Source organism: Hemicordylus capensis, chromosome 3 (assembly GCF_027244095.1).
Source record: "Hemicordylus capensis ecotype Gifberg chromosome 3, rHemCap1.1.pri, whole genome shotgun sequence".
Classification (NCBI taxonomy): Eukaryota; Metazoa; Chordata; class Lepidosauria; order Squamata; family Cordylidae; genus Hemicordylus; species Hemicordylus capensis.
Genome location: NC_069659.1, coordinates 215,449,196 through 215,474,364, shown reverse-complemented (window position 1 = coordinate 215,474,364; position 25,169 = coordinate 215,449,196).

Below are 25,169 nucleotides of genomic sequence, written 5' to 3'. Positions count from 1 at the left end.
CTTCTGCTGTTCTGAGCCTTCATGCTTCCATCGCTCTAGCTAAGACCAATGGATCAGTCTCAAAGGCTTTCTTGGGAAGTAATGTTGAGGGTCTTCCTATGCTTTCAACATGTACAAGATCCTTGCTAGTGCTACTCCAGTCTTTTGACTACTTTTAATTTATATATGATTCTCTGGCTTCGTCTTATTGAAGCCTGGATACCATAGCAACATAGATGCTGCAAATCAGGCAGATAGGCAGGCTTTACATATGCAGATGTTGTTGGAGGATGCCTGAAAGCTTAACAATGGAGACTACAGGTTCAATGTAACCTTAGCCATTTATGTCTGAGCAGATTCCATAATTTCATTTTCTTCATCACAGAAAGAAAGCAATGATTTCTAATTTAAACTTCAATGGCCTCTTAAATGGTCTGGGGTGGTGGTGGGGACATGAAGTGATGAAGGCAGTCACAAAACCTAGTTCATTATAAAAATCAGCAAAGATTTGGGTCAGATTCGGCAGGTTCAGGTTAAGTGTTCTGTTGTTTTGACTAGTCAATCTTGAAGAATGCCAACTGTCAAACTAAATCATCATCATCATCATCATCATCATCATCATCATCATCATCATCATCCCCCAGTGAGGCACTACCTTGGCGTGGTTGTGGGGCTTGCGTGCTCTGAGGAAGGTGAGAGCTATGCCAGAGGTCCAACCATAATGGACAGGTCTCACCAGAGGAGCCAGACAAAGAGTGCCTCTCCCATCAACAATATGATGAGACGTAACTTTAATAAATCTATACCGGATCGGTCGTCGCCCGGGTCAACAAGGACCTCGCCAGGTGCTATAGTCCCTGGACATCTGGTGGCAAGTGGGCAACAGGACTCAGGATCTTCAGTTGAGCAACCAGGGTTGGAGACTGCAAAGTTACTGGAAGAAACGTCGCTTAACCGGAAAAAATATACGAAAAATGCCAACAAGGAAATAATGATCTGCTATTAAAAGTCTAGTCCAACTAGAAGAGGTTATTTAAAAAGAATGTACCAAATTTGGAAAGAGAAGTATCCAGATACTGAAATAACAGAACAAAGGCTAGCAGACCAGAGAAGATACATAATAAGAAATAAAGTATTCACAGGAGTTGAGCTGGAAGAACTGCAAAGAGCAACACAGGCTCAAGATATGGAAGAAGAATTACCATCAACTGAAGAAGTTGCTCAGGCGCAGGTGGAGGAGGTGTTGGAAATAGAGGATGCCACTGTTGCTGAACTGTTTCAAAATCAAAACCAGGCAAACACCCCTTTGCCTTCACCTCAAAAACCCGAATGCCATTTAACAGAAAAGCAACAAGAACTAAAGCAAAAAATAACTGAGCACATGAACCAAACAACCACCAGGGTTTGACTTCCAGCTCTAAAAACAGTTGCCAAAAAACAACTTGCTCAGGCATTAAAAGATGTCAATGCTGCACTTGCAGAAATAACAACCAATAATTTGCAAGAAACAAACCAACTAATGTACAGTGCAGCAACAACAACAACAACACAAGAGCTCGGATATAGATTCCTCCCTCGCAGCTCAGGTGGAAGAGGAATGCTGCAAGTCCATCAAGCAGTAGAGGAGGAGAAAAGAGGCCTTGAACAATATATAAAGTACAGTGAAGAAGATGCACTTAAAATGGTCAATAATGAGAAACTATTCAACACCAATGAAACAGAGCAGGCCTACAAGAAAGAACAAGTCAAGAACCCAGCAGAAAAATGGAAAAATAAGCCACTGCATGGTCAATATTTTCAAAATATAAGATATATATACTTAAAAATATATATAACAAAATACAAAGATCTACAAATTGAAATTGAAAGGCTGTGGCAGAAAAAGACCAAAATAATCCCAGTGGTACTTGGCACCCTTGGTGCAATTCCAAAACAACAACTTGAAGAGCACCTCAACCTCATAGGGGCCACAGAAATCACCATCAGCCAATTACAAAGAAGCAAATTTACTGGGAACAGCCTATATTTTGCGATGATATCTATAATAACCAACAGTATTGATGATAAAATTCAACCATCCCAGGTCCTTGGGAAGGACTTGATGTCTGGATAAAACAAACCAGTCAATAACTGTGTAAACAAGAAATAATAATAATAATAATAATAATAATAATAATAATAATAAAGAGAGGCATCATAATAAGGGAGGCATCTCTTGCCTCCTCCTGGGATGTGACTGGTTGGAGAAAATACCCAGAGCAAGCTGTGGGAATGCACACATGGAAAAGATCCGCAGGGAATGAGGAGAGGAACCGACCCTATGTGAACAGTCCATCTAATCACTCAAATTAAACAGCTGTGAATCTGCAGTGAAGCAGATTCGCTCTTTGGATACCCCGCAGCATGAAGACTTGTCTGGATAACTCTCAGGTGACCTTTCTTGGGCAAATCATAATTTCTCCCCCAACATACACTACCCATATACTATCTTTAGGTCAGTTAAAAAGCTGGCTTGTAGCATTAGCAGAATAAAGTGGCAGTGCTTTTCCTGGATTGTATGGGTGAGTTGCATATTAACATGTATGTTTTTCTCTCTGTGTGTGTGGTAGGGGAACCCTCACCACAAGCAGAAAAATAGCATGTCCAGGAGATGGTTTCCTCTGTGACACACTCTCTTTCTAATGCAGAGAGTTGGGAGAATATTTCAGAGACGCAATTTCCCCCTGCAGTTTGAGGTTGTACAGCTCAAGAAATGTTCTGCCCAGAGGCATATCTAGGGTAGGGCAGGCAGGGCACGTGCCCCGGGTGCTACTTGAAGGGAGCGCAATTTTTTAAAATTAGGTTTTTTTTAAAAAAAAGTCCACCGAAAACAAAATGGCCACTGTGCATGCTCAAATGGCCTCTATGAGACCCTAGGCCAGGCCAGGCCTTGCAGAGGCCATTTGAGCATGCATGGCAGCCATTTTTTTCCAGCAGCCATTAAAAAAAAAGTTTAAAAAATGGCACATGCTCAAATGGTCCCTGTGAGGCCCTAGAGGGCAGCAGGGGGAGGGGGAACCTTTGCAGACCCCCCCCCCCGGCCTTTAGGAAGCCCCCTGAAGGGGCTACAGGTAAAAATATTTTTTAAAAAATTTAATATAATATGTCACTGTACACATATTCAGATTGCCACTATGTACAGAGAATCAGGGCTTGTGAACACTGAGCTGAAGCTTATGAGCTAGGATTGTATTCATTTGCTCTTACTTTGCTTCTTGTGATAAGTGAGTTAAATGTGATATCTTAATAATATGGCTATTAATGGTGAGTTTGTCTTTGAATCAGTGTGAAATCCTTAGTATTAAGGCCCACTGGGAGTTTCTTGCTCTCTTTCTCTCATTTTAACTGTCTTTCTGAAATACTAGAATATATTCTAAGCAGTGACACAGTTTATTCTGTATATCCTTTAATTATTTTCAGAGTATCTGGGAAAAGTCAAATTATCCATTTATTCTTAAAACTTATGTAATAGTGATGCTACGATGCATAGTAGAGAATTAGACAGGCACTTCTGTTTAGTTTTCCAAGTACACCTCCACATAGTATTTGGGTATTTCATGAGTCCCAGCATCCTGAAATTTGTAGTTTTCCAGCATTTTTTGGTCTGGTTACGTCCACTGCTAAATAGTTTTTGAAATATTAATAGATTGATGAGCTTGACTTGTATTTTTCAGCTGATAGTATGGTAAAGTTATCTGAAAGATGGGTGTCAGATGTTTGGACAGGGGGCGCAATTTCAGTGTTTGCCCTAGGCGCTATTTTCCCTAGATACACCTCTGGTTCTGCCACTTGAGTCAGCTGATTGAGCCAGCCTCTTATTTGTAATTGCTACCCGTGTGGCCCTGTAATGATAACCTCCTATGACTGGCTCCTATGCTGCACTGCTAAGACAATAAAGTTTACATCACATGGGCAATCCAAATCATCATGGGATAGCTTCAACAAAAACTTGGGAAGGAAGCACACGTCTGATTTGGATTATCCACATTATGTAACCTTTTTGACTTTAGCACTGCAGTAGTGAAGCCTGCCATGAAGAATCCATTTTGAGACAGCAACCACATTGTCATAGAATGCTTGAGTTGGAATGGACCATGGAGGCCTTTGAGTTCAATTCCCTACAGGAATCTGCTATAGTATCCCTGCCAGATAGCTTCCAAGCATCTGTTTGAAAATGGTTAGCAAAGGAGAGCCCACCAGTGCATGAGGCACACAGTTCCACTGTCAAATAACTCTTACAGTTTGGAAATGCTTCCTAATGTCTATCCGAAGCCATCTTCTTTGTAATTTCAACCCACTGGTTCGATTCCTGTCCTTGGGAGCAACAGAGAACAAATCTGTTCTTCCCTCTGTGTGACAATCCTTCGGAGATCTGAAGACAGCTATCATATCCTCCCTTAGTCTTCTCTTCTCCAGACTCAACATAACCAGCTCCTTTAACCATTCCCCAAAGGGCTTACACTAGTCACATATGGAACATCCCATTTGGGCAAGTAGGGCAAGGGGAGGGGCAGAATGAGCGCTCTGTGATGTAGATTTGGCTTAATGGCTGCCAGCTGTTGAGCTCTACATTAGATTCTACAGCATCCAAGTGTGTGTGAGGGGGGCGGGGGGCATTTTCATAATTTTCATTTTCTTCTTTCATGTCAAGCCTCTTGCAGAGACTTTTTGTCCTTGGACCAGTTATTTACAATGTAACAACAGAAGAAGGCTGGCTTTCTGAGAGGCAAGTCAGCCTTACTGGAAGCAGGTGAATTCATCAGGCTTTAATGTTCATTGCTTTGAAATAATCTTTGATCGTGAACAACTTTCACTCGGAATCCACACTTAAAATGAATATTATTGCTGAGTCTAGTTTTCTGTGACCAGATATTATGAGTCTTATGAATTCCAGGAAGTATTTAAATTATATCTTGCCTTTTATTTTCTTGTGTGTGTCTCAGCTCACTCGTACACAAAGTAATCTTTTTGATCTGCCCTCTTTTATGCCTTTCTGTTTTTAAAGGAATATATCACCATACTACAAGGACCCTGCATTTTTCTCATGTTTTAAAATTCATTCTAAGGTGCTTCTGGGCAAAATTTCTGTGGTGGTTAATTGCTAATTGTTCTCTTTGTTGTATTATTGATACACTCAACTCTGCAGTGCTATAATTTCATTATTTCTAAATAAGACTTTTCTGAGTCAGCAGTGAACCAGTTCAACTGAACATTTTAGACCAAAGTTCATCAGTTGTGGAACTCAAATCTTACTTCCAGTCATAAAGTCTGAGAAAGGAAGGGTTTTTTTTTTACATCACTAGTTAGTCTACACAAAGTAATTTATTGGGAGATAATTAATTTAGAGTTGACTGTTCTCAACATATTATGGTTTCCTTGAATTATCCTGAGTTTATCAATTATAATTTATTTCCTTGGGATATGGCTCTGACTGTTTCCACCTCACCTGATTATTTTCCACTGATATTTTCAGTAAACATTCATTCACACAATGCTTCTATATGTTTTGTACACTAAGCTAACCATTATTATCACACGGCAAATCTTGATGAAATTGGATCATTTTCAGTTTATGACTCCTGAGGAAGTGGACAAACTGCTTAGGACTGTGCACCCCACAAGCTGTTCTCTTGACCCTTGCCCATCTTGGCTTATCACATCAGATAATCATATTATCCGAGAGGGTCTGGTAAATATTGTAAATGCTTCTTGGAGGGAGGGCAGGATGGCTCCTTGTCATAAGGAGGCTATTATTAGAGCACTTTTAAAGAAAGCTGCACTGGATCCCTCGGTGTTAGCTAATTACAGACCTCTTTCTAATCTTCCATGGTTGGCCAAGGTGATGGGTGGTGGCATCACAGCTCCAGGCAGTTTTGGATGATGCACACCCATTTCAAACGGGCTTTCGTGTGGGCTATGGGGTTGAGACTGCCTTGGTTGGCCCAATGGATGATCTCCAACTGGCGATCACAGGGAGTGTGACTCTGCTGATCCTTTTGGATCTCTCTGTGGCTATCCTTCTGGACCACCTGAGGGAGGTGGGATTGGGTGGCATTGTTTTACAGTGCTTCCACTCCTACCTCTCTGGTAGATTCCAGATGGTGTCACTTGGAGACTGTTCTGCATAGCAAGAACTAAAGTGTGGAATTCCACAAGGCTCCATACTGTCCCCAATGCTCTTTAACATCTAGATGAAACAACTTGGAGAGATCAACAGGAGCTTTGGTGCAGGGTGTTATCAATATGCTGATGACACCCAGATCTTTTTCTCCATGTCGACCACATCAGGAAATGGCATATCTTCCCCAAATGCCGGCTTTGAGGTGGTAATGGGCTGGATGAGGGATAACTAACTGAAGTTGAATCCAAATAATTTGGAGGTACTGACTGTGAGGGATAGGGACCCAAGAGATTGTTTAGATCTGCCTGTTCTGGATGGGTTTACACTCCCCCTGACAGATTAGGTACATAGCTTGGGAGTGCTCCTGGACCAAAAGTTACCCCTGCTTTCTCAGGTTGAGGCAGTAGCCAGGAGCGCTTTTTATCACCTTTGACTGATACATCAGCTGCGTCCATTTCTAGAGGTGAATGGCCTTAAAATAGTGTCACATTTGCTGGTAACCTCCAGGCTTGACTACTGTAATGTATTATATTTGGGGCTGCCTTTGTATGTAGTCCACAATCTACAATTGGTACAGAATGCGGCAGCCAGATTGGTCTCTGGGACAACACGAAGGGACCACATAAGGCCAGTTTTGAAAGAACTGCACTGGCTGCCAATATGTTTCCGGGTGAAATACAAAGTGTTGGTTTTTACCTATAAAGCCCTTAACAGCTTGTATCCAGGCTACTTAAGAGAGCACCTCCTTTGTCATGAACTCTGCCGCTGTTATGAACTTCTGGTGAGGTCTGGTTATGGTTGCCACCAGCTCATTTGGTGGTGACCCAGGACCAGGCTTTCTCTGTGGCTGCCCCAAGGCTTTAGAATATGCTCCCTACTGAAATAAGAGCATCTCCTTCTCTGTTTGTTTTCAGGAAGACCCTCAAGACTCTCCTGTTTTTGCAAGCTTTTAATTAGAATTTTAATAATTGTAATAATTAGTTTTCATAACTGTTTTATACTATACTATAAAATAGCATGTGGTACTGAAGGCAAACATATTTACAGAATAAGACACTGATCACATTCAAAGTGACCTGTGTTAATTCTGTGGCTGACATCCTGAATAGCAAAGCACTGGTTCAATGGGAGAAGCACCAGGGTAGTGCCAGTGCTTCTGAATTGTTCCAGAGAATCTAGACTAACTCTTGTTAGTTGGTACTAGTGTGAGTGTGTGTGTGTGTGGCGGGGGGGTAGATTTCAGCAACGTCCCCTTCCCTAGGAAGCCCAGGGTAGTATCAATGCTTCTGAACTGTTCCAAAGAATCTAAACTAACTCTTGTTAGTTGGTACTAGTGTGAGTGTGTGTGTATGTGGGGCGGGGGTAGATTTCAGCAATGTCCCCTTCCCTTGGAAGCCCTTTATGTCACCGGAAAATATGTCCCTGAGGGCTGCACAACTCTCAGGAACATATTTTTGATGACTCAGAGTGCTTCCTGGGGAAGCAGAAGTCATCAAAATCTGCCTCCCCCCACCCCGAGCCAGCAATGGAGCCGAGTCAGTTGAACTTTTCAGAAACACGAGTGCTTTTCCTGTTGCAATGGTGTTTCATTAGTCAGGGTGTCAGCCTATATCTGCAGTTCCCTATGAAACATCTGCACTGATCCCTCTCATAGTCATCACTACCTGTGATGGTTCTCTCTCTTCATCATTTCCTTGTGTAACCCCGCCCTGTTTTCATAGAACATAGGTTAATACAAATGCTAATTCATCAAGCGGTAACTTACCACATAATGTGTGCAATCACCACTTCATAAGTTAATCATCTGTATTGTTTAGGAACATACAGGTGAAACTCGGAAAATTAGAATATCGTGCAAAAGTGCATTAATTTCAGTAATGCAAATTAAAAGGTGAAACTGATATATAAGACAGACGCATTACATGCAAAGCGAGATAAGTCAAGCCTTAATTTGTTATAATTGTGATGATCATGGCGTACAGCTCATGAAAACCCCAAATCCACAATCTCAGAAAATTAGAATATTATATGGAACCAAGAAGACAAGGATTGAAGAATAGAACAATATCGGACCTCTGAAAAGTATAAACATGCATATGTATTCAGTACTTGGTTTGGGTCCCTTTTGCAGCAATTACTGCCTCAATGCGGCGTGGCATGGATGCTATCAGCCTGTGGCACTGATGAGGTATTATGGAAGACCAGGATGCTTCATTAGCGGCCTTCAGCAATTCTGCTTTGTTTGGTCTCATGTCTCTCATCCTTCTCTTGGCAATGCCCCATAGATTCTCTATGGGGTCAGGTCAGGCGAGTTTGCTGGCCAATCAAGCACAGTACACTGTATACTTTTCAGAGGTCCGATATTGTTCTATTCTTCAATCCTTGTCTTATTGGCTCCATGTAATATTCTAATTTTCTAAGATTGTGGATTTGGGGTTTTCATGAGCTGTACCCATGATCATCACAATTATAACAAATTAAGGCTTGACTTATCTCGCTTTGCATGTAATGCGTCTGTCTCATATATCAGTTTCACCTTTTAATTTGCATTACTGAAATTAATGGACTTTTGCACGATATTCTAATTTTCCGAGTTTCATTTGTAGGTAGCTGCCATATACCGAGTCAGACCTTTGGTCTATCTAGCTCAGTATTATCTACACAGACTGGCAGTGGCTTCTCCAAGGTTCCAGGCAGGAATCTCTCTCAGCCCTATCTTGGAGACACCAGGGACAGAACTTGGAACCTAGATACTCTTCCCAGAGTGGCTCCATCCCCTAAGGGGAATATCTTACAGTGTTCACATATAGTCTCCCATTCAAATGCAACCAGCTTAGCTAAAGGGACCTGTAGTCTCCCATTCAAATGCAACCTGCTTAGCTAAAGGGACAAGTCATGCTTGTTACCATAAAACCAGCTCTCCTCTCAAGGAGACCAGCTGGTCTGCTTGAGAGATGTTACATTAGAGAAATGTTACATTTGAATATAATATTTGGGGAAGCAAAAACCAACATTTTGTTAGCATGATAAAGAATGTCCATACAGACAACCAAGCAACCAAGCTGCCTCCACCTGAAGTAGTTTGGTGGACTAGAGGAAGAATAAAATTGTGGTCACAGGCCCTGACCTTCACCTAAGCATTGGGCTGTGTTCAGTCCCTATACATATGCACATGGGCTCTGTATGCATGACTGAGGATCCTGCTTTTTGTGGGAGCAGCACCTGCTACTGTGATCTCACTCCCCACTCTAGGAGCATAAACCCTACACACTTTAGTCAACCATCTTTTGTATATTCATGCTTGCAACACAACTCTCTTCTCTGTCAGCAAACTCATATTTTGTAACTCCAGTTTGGTATAAGGAATATATGGATGTACTGGGGGCATGGAAGAGGGATAAGTTGGGAAATACATCTGTATCCCCTTGAGCAAGGCAGGCTCCAGTCACTTGGTCAGGTCACCTGACTGATGGCACCAGGCCAGATATATGAATTCCAAATTTAGCCCCTTGGAAAAGCGGGGGGGGGGGGAGAGAGAGAGAAACCACCACTGGTATTAGTGTTTTGGCATGGATATCAAAAAGAAAATTACTACTTCTTTCCAAGCATTTTGATTTAACTTTGGCCTACAATTTAATGTCTTTCTAACTGCAACCTTGTCATCTAAAACTGTATGTTTCTGTTTTTTCAAAATTGATTTAAGATAGTTAGTTAATCCTGTTTGTTTCTTGTTCCTCAAATATGGGATTAGTAAAGGAATTAAAATCTACAGTAAAGGGGTTAATTATGTTTGATTTAGAATAACAATAGAACAATGGATGGTATCTATGACAAGAGAGGATGTGCTAAACTGTCCTGAAAAACTAAAAATTAACAAATCGCCAGGGCCAGATGGCATCCACCCAAGTGGCCCTGTATTGAGTTCTGAAGGAACTCAAATGTGAAATTGCTGATCTCCTAGCAAAAGTATGTAACTTGTCCCTACAATCAGGCTCTGTACCAGAGGACTGGAAAGTAGCCAATGTAACTCCGATTTTCAAACGGGGATCCAGGGGCGATCCGGGAGATTACAGGCTGGTTAGATTAACATCCGTTCCAGGCAAATTGATGGAAAGCATCCTCAAAGATAAAATTGTATAAGGATAAAACTGGACTTAAAGGTCTTTGGAGGCCCCCGTCCCCTGCAAATTAAGCACCATCATGCTCCACTGGGAAACCACATCACCCAAGATAAAGAGGATTTCTGGGGGCCCTGGGTCTGTATAGGCCCTGGGGTAAGAGTGCCTCTGACCTCCAGCCTCAGAGGCAAGATGCCTCTCAATACCAGCTGCAGGGAGCAACAGCAAGAGAGATGGCATGGCCTGACTTCTTGCCTGTGGGCTTCTCAGAGGTATCTGGTGGGTCTTTATGTGAAACAGGATGCTGAACTGGATGGGCCTTGAGCCTGATCCAGCAGGGCTTTTCTTATGTTATGTTCTTATGACAACTAGTTTTCTACTGAGAGAAAGTTTTGGACTGTTTTTCTTAGGATTTTCTGCTGGCTCATGAGAAATTTTAGGATAAAAATGTGGCAAATTCAGAAAGCTGGCAGAATGTCTGAAACACCTCAAAGCTGGATTCTGAGACAGCTTGTGAATACAGTTGTCATAAGGCCTTGAATTCAGGCTGAGCACCTTGTAATTAATTGTCATGTAATGTTCTGTGTAATCAGTCCAGTTTTGATGTTTAATGTTCTCTCTTTGCAAAGGTTTTATAATGCCTTACTAAAATCTTGGCTTCCATCGTGTGCAGAGCAATGCACCCAAGAGAGATGCAGGCTTGCTGCTTGCATAACATTTACCCATCCGTCGCCATTCCTGCACCGGCGGGAGAGGCTCTGTACTAATGATGCTATGTGTTAGAGCAGCTGCACCCAGCTTCCAGCATTCCCAAGGAGAATTGGGCACAGCTGCCCAGACACACAGCATTGTTAGCACAGAGCCCACCCTCCCTGTGCTACGAGTCACAACAGGTTGGTAAGTGCCCTGCAAGAAGCAAGCTCACATCCCTCTTGGAGGCACCTTGCTGCATAGTATGTAAACTCATATGAGTAAACTAATATTTTTGTAGAGGCTTTGTCTCTCAGGTTCTTAGATATTGTTAATGCAATACTCTAGGAACACAAACCTAACCATATATTGTATAGACTGCAGCCCGGCACATTACAGTTTCCTGAGCTATCTTCAGGCTAATCTAAATCCTGGGGTGTGAGAGGCCATCTAACTAGAGGCAATCTTGCAACAGTATGAACCGTATTCTCAAAGCCTGCACAGTGACAACAGGCATGATTATGCAATGTCCCAGAATGGGTGCCTGGTAGAGACAGGTGGCTATTCCTTACTGGGATTTGAAGAATCGTTATCAGGGGCAAGAGACTCTTCTTCTGGTGTGTTTTAAAATTCTAATTCTGAAATGAAGGACTGTGGGCTGTGTAGAATCCAGAGGAAAGAATTGTGGTATGCAAGGACCAAGACAGTGGTGTTGAATCAGGAATATGAACGGTTTAATGAGACAGATATTATTTACAGAGAGCCAAGTGCAGCCTGCTGTCAGCTCCTGCTGCTAGCTGTTTGTTGGCCCCGCCTCTACTCCAGGCCGCTTTCCTGATTAGCTGCTCAAAAGTGACTAAATGCCTCGTTCTGGCAAATTGCATTCAGAACATAAAGCCTGCACAGGGAGCAGTCTCACGAAAACTTACAATTCAAAAGAACTGCTTTTTAACACTGGATATACGACGTCCTAGCTCTATATCACAGCAATTAAATTCAAAACAAGGCATTGGACATGTGAACGGCACCGTGCTTTCTGTGTAGGGACTGTGGTGTCACAACACAAGAAGTGTGGAAGCGCACTTCCGAGATCCGCTGTGACCCCATTGCAGGGTCTAATCTGGAAAGCACCCAGGACTGCAATAAAAGTAACTAAAGCACCATTCAAAAGCTGTCTGGAACCAATGAATGGATTGACCCCTAGCACCACAGGCTGGAATAATCTGGGGTCTTTTCTGTCTGTGTGTCATCTCATGGCTTTTCTTATCTGAAAGCCTCCATTGCATCTGACGTTTCTGTTATAATGGCATTCAAAGCTGCCATTTCTGCATACCAACTCATTTGAGCGGCCAGAATCACAGAATTGACACACATGGTTCTCTCGGGGGGGGGGGATCCTGCAAGATCATTGCCCTAGAATATAATTATTAGACCAAAGTCTGACTCTAAAGGAAGTCCTTGATAAAATTCCTGCTGTGTTCAATAGAGCTAAATTTCTCTTCTTTCAAGGCCTCAGGTCATTCAGAAACTCAAGACACACAAGAGCAAACACATTGCCAGCTCCCATGCAAGAACCTGCAGTGTCCCTTGCTACAGTTGCTATAGACCAGAACAAGCTTTTTATTCTCTCCCATGCGGCAAGCCTTCCCAAAGAAATAGCATTTCAGCAAGTGCTGCTGAATGAAGCCATTGGACCAGCTTTTCAAAAATAAAATAAAAACATTAAAAAGAGCTTTTGTATCACCTTACAAAAATAGCAAGGATTAAAATCTTGCTCCAGCTCCGAAGGATTTATGAAATGGTTTTTGTTCCATCCAGATTGGATTATGGTAATTCTTTGTTTGCGGATTTGCTGGCAACGTGTTTACAGATATCGCAATAGGTCCAAAAATGCAGCAGCAAGGAATTAATTCTCCCACCTGCGGGAATGGGTCCCTTTAACCTTGTCACTAATCACTGCATTGTATCCCTGATGTAAGTCTGTGTGGATTTAAACACTCATTTGGATGCCCACCATAGAAGGCCAATATAGCACTAATGTCTAAGTGCTTGGATGATTTGCATAACATTTATAATTTTATCCTTTTCCTAAGTGCAATAAAAATAGAGTTTCTCGAATACCTCCAAAGGTGGTTTGGGCTGGGGTGAGGGGATGATCCTGTATCTCAAGGCAATTTACTTTAGCTTTTGAATTGCCGGCATTCTATGTTAGGACAAATTTGGGCAGGCTTAACTCTGGAGAATTCATTACCTGTAATAAATAGGCACTTTATCCACCATAAATAGATTTATATTCTTAAGTCGTCCAAATCAGCTGAACTTTCTAAATTTCAATATGGATTTATACAAGCTGATATTACTGCAAGAAAAGGCAGAGTTAATCGGGATGGGGTGGGGGCTTAACTGCTCTACACAAAGCTCCACATACTAACTCAATAATCCTGACAACGGCCCTGTAAGGTAGGCCAGTATCATCATCTCCATATGGCAGATGGGAGTAAGGCTGAGACAAAACAATTTGCTTAGTAGCTTTCTTCAGGCAACACAAGTGTGGTGCTGGGATGCATGTAGGGAAGGGGGCCTATATTTGTTTAGCAGAATGTCTGCATGCAAAGGACTCATGATGCATGATGAGGTTCCCTTCTTTTCCAGGGTTCCCAAGGGGCGATCCTTTTGTGTGTCAGCGGGTTATTGGAGTGCTTGAAGGTCTGCTGCCGCCATCGGAAGAGCTCTTCGGGACTGATTTAACCCTTGGACGTGTTGCAGGGAGCCCTTTTCTTCATACTCCTTGCAAGCCTTGCGGGAAGCATAAGGGCAGACAAGCAGGCTGCTGGTAACCTTCCCTCCTCTCTGGCCCATAGCACTTTCAAAGCTCGAAGGACTGGTTTTGCAAGGGGGTTGGATCCCAGCAGGGGTGTGAAGCTATGCCATATTTGGTGCCTTGCCTCAGGCTCTGCTATACCTTGGGCTACCCCTGAGAGAATTATGCATACAGGCTCCACAGCCAGACAGTCATGTGACTGTACCTGGGTCAGCGTGGAGCCTGCTGCTGAATTCCTGCCCCCCCCCCACTGCACTCTTTCAGTCACTGTGCTTATGTCACCTGAAAGTGAGTTTACGAGTGAAGTGAGTTTATTTTATTATTGCATTTATATCCTGCTCTTCCTCCAAGGAGACCAGAGTGCTGTAAATGATTATGTTTATCCTCAAAACCACCTGGGGAGGTAGGTTAGACTGCGAGAGTAGTGACTGGCCCAGAGTCACCTAGTGCACTTCATGGCTGAACGGGGATTCGAACTCAGGTCTCCCTGGCCAAGTCTAATAGTCCAAACACCCAGCTCTCACACTCAGGCATTACATTACACCATCTTGACAGACAGCCTTCTGTTTGGAGGCGGACACTTAAAGGGTCACATACAGCAGCAACAAATTTATATACCACTTTTCAACAAAAGTTTCCAAAGAGGAAACAAACAAACAAACAAGATGGCTCCCTGTCCCCAAAGGGCTCACAATCTAAAAAAGAAACATAAGATAGACACCAGCAACAGCTACTGGAAGGATGCTGTGCTGGAGGGCCTGTTACTCTCCCCCTGTTAAATAAAGAGAATCACCATGTTAAAAAGGTGCCTCTTTGCCCAGTTAGCAGGGGTCAGACCTGTAAGAGATTCCCACACTTACATGGATGGGGATCATGGGGTCCCACATTTGCCACTCTCCTAGAAAGTAATACCCACTTTCACCAGGAAGTCCACTACAGCTGGGCATAATGGAGTATTGCCATGCAAGGAAGGTAGAGTTTGTTACAGCTGTTGGCTCCTGAAACTTATGGCATTGTCTCCTCAAAGAAAGTTGGTGTAAGAAACTTGTCACCTAGCTTTAGGCATCACAGCAATTATTATACTCTGATCAAATTCTAAGCTTACCACAAGTGCGGTGGCATATAAAGAGAACATATAAACATATAAACAAAAGAGAACATATAAAGAGAGACATATAAAGAGAAAGCAGTGGCTGACGTTCTGTGCACCTTCCTGTGCACATTTTAAGGCACTGTGCACACAGCTGCACAAGAACACTCTTGCACAAACACAAGAATGGTGCAAATGCACTCATGCAATGAAACAGCCATGATTGTCAATGGCCATACTATCATAGAATTCCATTTGTGCAATGTTTGTGTTTGCACAATAGCACTCTTACGAAACTGCCTGCACATTGCATTAAAATACGCACTGGACCCTGTGCAGAATGTCACCTGATATCATAAAGGGAAAGGAAAGTAGATTTTCCCTTCAGATCCCCTAATTTAGAGTTATCTGGAGCCAAGGTGAAATATTTATTGTGATTGTGATTATTACATATGGGGGTGGTGGTGGTAATAATATCATTGGTGTATATAGCACCTTACAAACTAAAAATCAAAAGGCAAGTCCCTGCCTGGAGGACTTTACAAAATAAACCTTATCCCATGAATATTTGATAATCAAAGAAAGAAGAACAGCAAGAGGCAAAGGTAGCAAACCAGCAGAGAGAGAGAGAGAGAGAGAAGGAAGGAAGGAAGGAATGAAAGAGGCAATAATTAAGAATCCTCTTAATTACATATATGACTAATACAATGAATATTTATATACTGCTATTCAACAAAAATTTCCCAAAGCAATTTACATAGATATAAATAGATAAATAAAATTGCTTCCTGTCCCCAAAGGGCTCACAATCTAAAAAATAAAAATAAGATAGGCACCAGCAACAGCCACTGGAAGGATGCTGTGCTGGGCTGGACAGGGCCAGTTGCTCTCCCCCTGCTAAATAGAATCACCACTTTCAAAAAGTGCCTCTTTGTTCAATTAGCAGAGGATAATTAACAAATCTGCATGATTTCATGCTGGATCTTATTTACAAACCTGAAAAATACCCATGCTTGGGATGGGTGCTATATGTAAGGGGCTTGTATATTGCAAGGACTCCTGGAGTCTTATGTGCACAGACACATTTTGCCCTTCTGTGAGATCTCCATCAGGGAGGGCTGGGTCACAAAAAATCTTTTTGAGGGGTGCACCACAAGGGTGTCCCCAAATGCAATGCTTTACTCTTCTTTGAAGTGGATGAAAACTGTTCTCTTATATGAGAGAAAGGAATGTATTCTGTGACAACTCTTCCAGGAGAAAGCTCAACCTGCTTCAATCTAATATCCATCTATTAACTTTGAGTGTAGCGGGGAGAGACAGATGGACAGACAAAGGTTTTGGTGACCACATATTTCCGTTTAAGTGGTTTATTTGTATTAGTATTAATCTGGCTAGTAAGAGCCCAGAATTAAAACTACAGTAGACAATTCCCTGGACAGGCACACAGTTCCTAATGCAGATTCACTAATCTAGAACAAGTCTCTCTACAAATGCTGCTGCTGCCGTCCACAAAACTACAAACCGCTGTGCTTTCAGGATGGTACATATTGCACACTTCCCCCTGAGAGGTGATGAGCATTTTCACTGAACATATCAATGAACTGTTAAGTGAGGCAGAAAGATGCAGAGATGAGGAAGAATAGAACAGATCTTGCTCTGTTCCCCGAGCAGCTGCTTCTTGGGTGAACAGTCAAAATTCTAACAGTATCACTCACCGGTCAAGCAAGCAGGTCAGCTTCGGATAAAGCAGGCCTGCCATTTGGCACTGCCTGGAGCCCTTAGTACCACTGCTGTTATCAAAGCCAGGAACACTCCTACATTTGGGGTAGATATTTGAGGAAGCAAAGAAACACAGACAGACAGACACCTTTTGAGGTTGTGGTAGAGCTGGATGAAAATCCATTTATCATGCAACTGAATTCTCTGGATAGCATCAATACTCTAAATCTTCTTTGCAAACTTTGAATAGAGAGAGAGAGAAAGAGAGAGAGAGAGAGAGAGAGAGAATGTGTGTGTGTTGTGTGTGTGTGTGTGTGTGCGACAGCATTCAATGCTCTCCCTACTCAATGGGGAGGCCCATGCGCAGGTGTGAGAGAAGCTGGTGTGTCAGCCAGGGAACGGCGGGCCTGCCCGCTGGTCGGGAAGTTGGGAGAGGCCGCCTGCCACTGCCACCAACAACAACAAGGGTAAATGGGAAATGGCAATGGGAGGGCGGTATGGGGGTGCATGGGGGCCCCTTGACCCTCTAGGCCCAGGGACATTTGCACCCCCTCGTCCAGTGGACACTATGCCCATGCCAGGGATTATGGGAATTGTAGGCCAACATCTGCAGGAGAGCCGAAGTTGAGCAGCCCTGCCCTAGAGTATTACATGGTAGAGTCATGTAAACAAAAGCTAGTTCAGTGCTCAAAGATGCCCATTGAGTTCTATGGGTTAAATAAATAAATAAAAGCATTGTATTTGGGGACAATGAATCTTGAACAAGATCATCTCAGTATCTCCTTCAAGGACCCTGTGGTGTGTAATGCGCTCCCAAATGGTCCCCCCACCCCCAGAGTATTTCCTTCCCTATTGTCAACAGTGTCCACAGTGGAGCAGGCATGTTGTGCAGCTTGATCGGGGCAGTTCAGAGCTGCCAACACTGCTGTGGGTGTAAAAAGATCAGGTCTGCAGAGCTGTACAATATGGCTCTTCTACTGCTTCTTACTTTTGGGCAGTCGCATGTTGCAGTGCTACTTGCCCTGGGAATGATTCAAATAGCATCATGATGTGTGATTGCACAAGGGAAAGTAGTAATAGAACGGCCCTGTTGCACAGCATCATGGGCATTTTTGAAAAGATATCTGCAGTGGTATTGGTAGTTGAGAACTGCCATGTTAAGCTGTGCAGCATGTCAGCCTTCAATTTTAACATGGGCCCAGTTAAGATGTAACAGGAAACCAGAGGTCTCTTCACCTCTGGTTTCCTACACTGAATGTCCAAATTTGTGGAAATGGAGTTTGCAGGGGGAAGCAACCAGCGACCCACTGTTTCCCTCACCAAACTCCACCCTGAACCTTTGGTCAGAGTGGAGTTTCGCCACTCAGTGCACATCCCATTTCTGTACTGTCAGCATTTGGGCCCCACAGAATTGGAGTTGGGGGAGGAAGCTCCTCCCTCACTCCAGCTTGATTGGCTGTGCGGGCAATCAAGAAAGAAGGAAGCCTCACAGTCAGCTTCTCTGCCTCTCTGCAGTCTCGCTGACTGGAGAGGGGCAGCTCTCCTGCACATTCGAAAATGGGTGGGAGAACGGGGGGAGGGTGGGGAGGAACAGTGGGTCCACTGGACCTGTAGTTCCATGTTACATCTGAAGTGGGCCATGATTTGTTTGTTATTCTAATAGTGTGTGTGTGTGTGTGTGAGAGAGAGAGAGAGAGAGAGAGAGAAGATGAGGAAGCATTCTCACAAGTTTGCAATTGCTTTGGGATATCTCTCAACAGCTTATTTGCTTTCAGGTTAGAATTAGGGCATTACAGTGATCTTCAGAGTTTTCCAGATTTGCTATAATCAATTGTCATTCAAAAATGACTATCTGTTAAATTCCAGAAGAGATTGGATAGCTTATTCAGAGCCTTGTTAAAATGATGTATATTGAGAGCTAAGTACAAAGTTAAAAAAAACAAAACACCAAATTATTTTAATGGGGAAAAACTCCATTAATTAAAGAGGCTAGCCTTTGGTGCAGTGTAATATTTAGTACAAGATTGCCAGGATCATATAATTTTATGTATGCATAGCTAGGGATAAGAAGGAGTAAGTACTCCAAAGATCCCTTAAAAGCAAAAGAGAAATGGATCTACATAGCAATTAGCAAGGAAGGTAAATTGCTTAAAACAGTACTAATTGGACTTTCACAAATAGCCAAAATAGGCTTTTTCAGGGGCTTGCCTTTAACAACTCAGAATATCAGAGAACTATTTCCCCCACTCCAATAAAACCCATACTCATTCCTGGAGGCTTTATTAGAAATTATTAATTTTACCCAGAGCTCACAAAGTTTAACTGCCTCAGAGAACAAGTAATCCATTTCCCATAAGTATTACTGATTCTGAAAAATATTCTGTATCACAAACTTTACCTTGCATAATATCTGTGGAGTAGAAGCCCTGTCCCATAATCGCAGTAGCATGAAAGAAACAAAGCCAACTCTTGGTGGGGCTGGTTCATAAATTAGAGACATCACTTGGGTAAAAGCCTCCAACATGCACTACAGATCCTTGTAGGTGTAACAATGCTGTCCTTTCACTGCTGTGTAGTAGACTAAGGAAGGAGAATACTGCTAACTGAGGCTGCCCAGTCACTGTTGCTCCTGCCTTATTTTTTTTCTTGCTACAGGGAGTAAGGAGGTCAGTGAGGTCATTCTCATGACTGCTGGGGCTGGGGGGGAAGGATGGACACTACCTAACTTCCCCCACATGATCCTTGCCGCTCCCAGGCTCTGCCGCACCGTGTGCCCACATGACTGGTATGCAAGTTATCTCGGAGCAGGTGAGGGGGAGAGGGGAAAGCAGGCTGCATCCTCTGGTATCCCACAATGTACGTGCAAGGAGTGCAGTGCAATAGGGGATTTCCCCCTGCTCGGCTGCTCCTTCCCCCCAGATCTATGGAAGCTTGGCTGCTCCTTACCCCCAGCTCTATGGAAGCTTGGGTTGCCAGCAGCCCGAGCTTCTATACGACTATACACATCCTCCTGCCTCACTTTTAGCCTGGGTTTAAAACCCGAGCTATCCAAAGGAGGTGTGCTGGGATTGGGAGCAACCCCCACAGTTCTCATTACCAGCCCTACCCAGGCTACAGATCTCCTGCCCTGACAGGGCTGGTCAAGAGAACAACCTCAGTGTCTCAGGCTTTTTTTAGCCTACTTTCCTGTAGGCTTATGATATCATCTGACATTCCTCATGCCCATGTGTATGCCCCCCCCCACCATTAACATCGCAATGCCTTGACCAATATGGACCAAATCAGGTACAGTTATGAGGACAAATGGGGACACCTCAATGGTTTGTGATGATGCCATCCACCTCAATTCAAGATGGCGGATGCATAAACCTGTGGGCTAACTTGTGAACTGCCTAACTGATTTGAACCAAATTTGCTACAGCTGTAGGAACACATAGGGATGCTTCAGTGGCATAGTGTTTGATGATATTATCCACCCCTTTCCAAGATGGTGGATGTGTGGACTTTTGAGATGCAAGTGGGATAACTTGTGGACTGTCTACAACTTGTGAACCAAATTAGATACAACTGTAGTGAGTGACACACAGGGACACCTCAATGGCATAGTTTGTGATGATGTCATCTACCCCAGTTTAAGATGATGGATGCGGAAATGTTTGAGGCACAAGTGGGCTAACTTGTGAACCACCTAACCAATTTGAACCAAATTTGCTACAACTGTAAGGACACTTAGGGACATATAGTCTGTGATGATGTCATCCACCTCGATCCAAGATTGCAGACGCAAAAGATCTAACCTGTGGATCGCCTAACCAATTTAGTCCAGTAGTAGGGATAGTGAAAGGAAAGTAAGCAGATTAGTTCTTACTAGAATAATTTGTTTAAAGGTTCCCCTGTCCAAGGGCAGAGGAATCACAGTGACTGGCATCTTGACTAAGGAAGCACTTGTGTGATGAGCAGAGTTGTGCTAGCACGAGGTGCTCACACAGTTGTTCTAAAAACTGGGATTTCTGTGATTGTGCAGAAGTTTCTTTTAAAACAAATGAGACATGCCACAGCTGCACAAACATTCCTGTGGTAGCACAATACTCATCTAGAGTGCAAGCTTCGGTAGTCAAGATGTTGGCAATGTTCTGTTTCTGTCTGAGCAAGCATTATACCTGTGACATTTCAAGAACATAGATGCAGGAGATTTTTTACAGTAAACCTTTAAAAAACTTTTAAGAAGTTTTATAAGTGGTTTAGTTTCCAGTGGTAGAGGGTGGAAATAGGAGGGAATGCGGCCCCTTCTGAGAGATACGGGGACTCACAGAAGGCACTTTAGCACTGGATATATTCTTCCTACATCCCTCCTCCAAAGCACTGTGATTGGAAGGAAACAGAGCCTGGACTAAGTCATTGGTCATCTTGAGATGTTGATTTCAAAGGGTTCTTCAGCATTTTCCAGACTGAGGGAGGGGGAAAGAAGCACAGGCTTGCTCTGGGACATATTCCAAAATTAAATTGCTCACTTTAAAAAATATAATTTGTTGTAGTTTGGCCTACTCATAGTTTATATTCACTGCATTACGTTGGTTTTATACCAGTTTAATCATCATGACTTCCCCCAAAAGGATCTTGGGGACTGTAGTTTGGGGAGGCTGTTGAGACTTCAGCTGGAGATCTCTGATCTCCCTTACAGCACAGATCCCTGGAGAGATTTTTGAGCCAATTAACTTGCCAGTGCCAGCAACTCCAGAGTCCTGAGTCATCACTACATATGGTCTGAAACTAACCCCCACCTTTCTTATTGATGCACCTCCTCAGGGTCCATGACAAGTCTCTGCCCTGTGTGGTTCCCTAAATAGCATGGCAGCCCTGTTTTTCACCACTGGTCAAGCCTGGGTCATGAACTTGCTGAGTTATTGGGAAATGAAGGGCTGCTTTAATATGGTGTAATGATCCGCTACACTCCAGTTGCCTAGTGAAGAATGAAATGTTTAACTACAGAGTCCGTTTTCCCCACAGTAGCTGAACAGCAGGATGGCATGGGAAGGGGTACCACCTTTTAACTTGACAAATTAGGAGTAGTCAAACATTTAGCACTTCAATGGGATTACTGCAACAATAGCATACTAATGGAGATCTATCATTCACTTTGTTGTAATTGCTTAACATAATTGTTAATTGTAAACCGCCCAGAGACTCAAGTTTTGGGTGGTATAGAAATATTTTAAATAAAAAATAATAATAATTAATAATAATTGTTTTAAACACAGAGTTAAAAAGCAGGGTACTAATGCCTAATGAGTATCCTACATTGCAATTTTAATATGTAGAATGAATATGACAAACACAATAGGGACTATTTTCTATTTCTACACAGTTTACAACATTCTCCTTTTAAAAAAAGTGTAGTTACTGTTGCTTTTTGCTGCCTCCTTTCCGTTTCCCCCCTCAATCACATATTTTTGAACCTGAAGGAATGACTGATTGAATTTTATTCAGACACACCATTTTGTCTTCACAAGAAATATGAGCACAGACTACTTTCAGTTTAAGGATTGCAGTTAGCCATGTTGGCCCATTAGGAAAAATTGAAAAGCAACCGTGGGGTAATATCTGTATGTGGAACAACTAAAATGTTACAAAGGTGTTAGCAAATTTTTGAATTCCTCAGAATGTTCCTTCAGGCTGGATATTAAGCACCAATAACTAACAACAAAAGGGGAATGGACTGAAAGCTGAGCATGATGAAAAGCCCTAAAATCTGCAGTATGTAGCCGATTTAAGATGGAGTGATGAAGGTTTTACAAAGAGGTACAGTACAAGCCTATGCATATTTACCTAAACGTGATTCCCATTGCATTCAGTGCACTTACTCCTAAGTAATTCTGCATAGGATTGCATTATTAGATTATATTATGTTGGGTACCAAGTGGATTTCAAGTTGTACCAAGGTCTACTGGAACAAAGAGATAGGGGTGTGCACAAATGTTTCGTTGTGGAACTGGTTCATCTCGAACCAAGCCAGTTCACAGGTTTGATAGCAGACTGAACCAGGCCCGGTTTGGGCAACCTGGTTCCGCAACGCTGGTAAGGGGTGGCCAGGTAGGGGTGGTGAAAGAGTTAAGAAGCTCTTTACCCAGAGCTGGCACCACCACTTGCTCTCCCAGCACGGTCCCAAGCATGCTTCTTCCTCCTCAGAGGCGTATCTAGGGAAAATAGCGCCTAAGGCAAGCACTGAAATTGCGCCCACCTGTCCAAATATCTGATGCCCATCTTTCAGATAACTTTACCATAATATCAGCTCAAAAATACAAGTCAAGCTCGTTAATCTTTTAATATTTCAAAAATTATTTAGCAGTGGACATAGCCAGACCAAAAAATGCTGGAAAACTACAAATTTCTGTATGAGCCCCGTTTACACTGTGGCTTCGTCTTTTATACTCATAGCAATTTACATATTGTGGATTCAATTCTCATTAGTAAGCATCGTCATCTTACAATTATTACCAATCAGACATTTCCCTACTAACTATAATTAAGCAATTCCCTCCCCTCCTTCTCTCTGCATTATGGCTAAAACTATTTTCACTCCCCTACAGTTTGTGGCCTTGAGAGACTGCTGGCTAGCAGTTTGCTATCTACAGATAACAAGGGTGGGGGCTGTCTTACATACCAGCAAGTGACAAGAGTTATTGTGCTGTTAGCAAGTTGTAATTAGAGCAGCTTGGTGATACAGACCCTTTTAACCATTTCTTGACCACAAACCTGAGTCTGCCTCATCACTATGTGGAGGTGTACTTGGAAAACTAAACAGAAGTGCCTGTCTAATTCTCTACTATGCATTGTAGCATCACTATTAAATAAGTTTTAAAAATAAATGGAGAATTTGACTTTTCCCAGATACTCTAAAAATAATTAAAGGATATGCAGAGTAAACTATGTCACTGCTTGGAATATATTCTAGTATTTCAGAAAGACAGTTAAAATGAGAGAAAGAGAGCAAGAAACTCCCAGTGGGCCTTAATACTAAGGATTTCACACTGATTCAAAGACAAACTCACCATTAATAGCCATATTATTAAGACATCACATTTAACTCACTTATCATAAGAAGCAAAGTAAGAGCAAATGAATACAATCCTAGCTCATAAGCTTCAGCTCAGTATTCATAAGCCCTGATTCTCTGTACATAGTGCCAAACTAAATATGTGTCCAGTGACTTATACTATATTGATTTTTTCAAAAAACAATTTAACCTGTAGCCCCTTCAGAGGGCTTCCTAAAGGCCATGGGGGGTTGCAAAGGTTCCCCCTCCCCCCGCTAGCCTCTAGGGCCTCGCAGGGACCATTTGAGCATGTGTGGTGGCCATTTTAAAAAATAATTTTGTTTTTAAAAATGGCCACTGAAAACAAAATTGCCGCCATGCATGCTCAAATGGCCTCTGCAAAGCCTGGCATAGCCTAGGGCCTCACAGAGGCCATTTGAGCATGTGTGGTGGCCATTTTGTTTTCAGTGGCCATTTAAAAAATAATAATTTTTTAAAATGGCGCCCCCCTTCAAGTGGTGCCCGGGGCACATGCCCTGCCTGCCTTACCTGCCCTACCTTAGATATGCCCCTGTTCCTCCTTTACCAAGCCAAACTGAGTCACCACCAAGCTGGTGGTAGAGGAGGCAGGAATGCACTTGGGGTCATGCCAGGATGGCGAGTGGTGGCAAGTGGCTTTGCCAGCATCTGTGCTTGCTGGGTAAGGAGCATTTTACCTCTCTTGCCACCCCTGCCTGGACAACTCTTAGCTTTAGCAGAGTCCCGCATCCCTATACTTATAAAGGGGAATCCTCACTGGATTCCCCTTTACATGTATATTGGCTTCCTGAACTGCCAAACCAGTTCAATCAAACATACTGGACTGGCCAGTTTGGAGTAATGTGGTTCGAATTGATTCAAATTCGAACTGAACCACATTTTTTGGTTCGCATACACCCCTACAAAGAGGCATCTGAGGTTTTCTCTGAAAGTGGAAAAGCCAGCAGTTATTCAGATTGTATATTCTCCAGTATTGCCACTATGAATACTGCTTCTTCCTCTTCTGGCTTTTATTACTGCCTGGTTCAGTGACAGCAGTGTGCAATCATGTGGATATCTGAAAGAAGTGAGGCAAGCTGAACAATTTGGAACATGGAAGCAGGGACATAGAGGCTCCAGTTTTTATACTTGGGGTTTCCATGTGAACCAGATCAGCATTCAAGTCTAGCAGTGTCCTTTCAGGCTCACATGGTGGGTGCTGAACATATGAACTAGGCCTCAGTTCTGCCATCTGTAATGGATTTTTTTCCTGTTTTGAAACCAGGCAGGTCTGGCAAAAGGGCTCTGGCATGGATGTGAAGTGATAGAATCAGGCTGGCTCCCCAGGCAGTGTTTCGTACTTGTGTAAAGATACCTGTAAAGTAGTGTAATTTGAAACAAATTTCAGGGTTCGGCCAAGAAGAAACATCTGAAAATTTTCAAGGGAAACCAACAAGATTTTATCAGACAAGTGAACATTTTCACGGTTCCCCCGCCTACACATCCCTATGAGTACAAAATACATGCATCCTTCAGCTGTG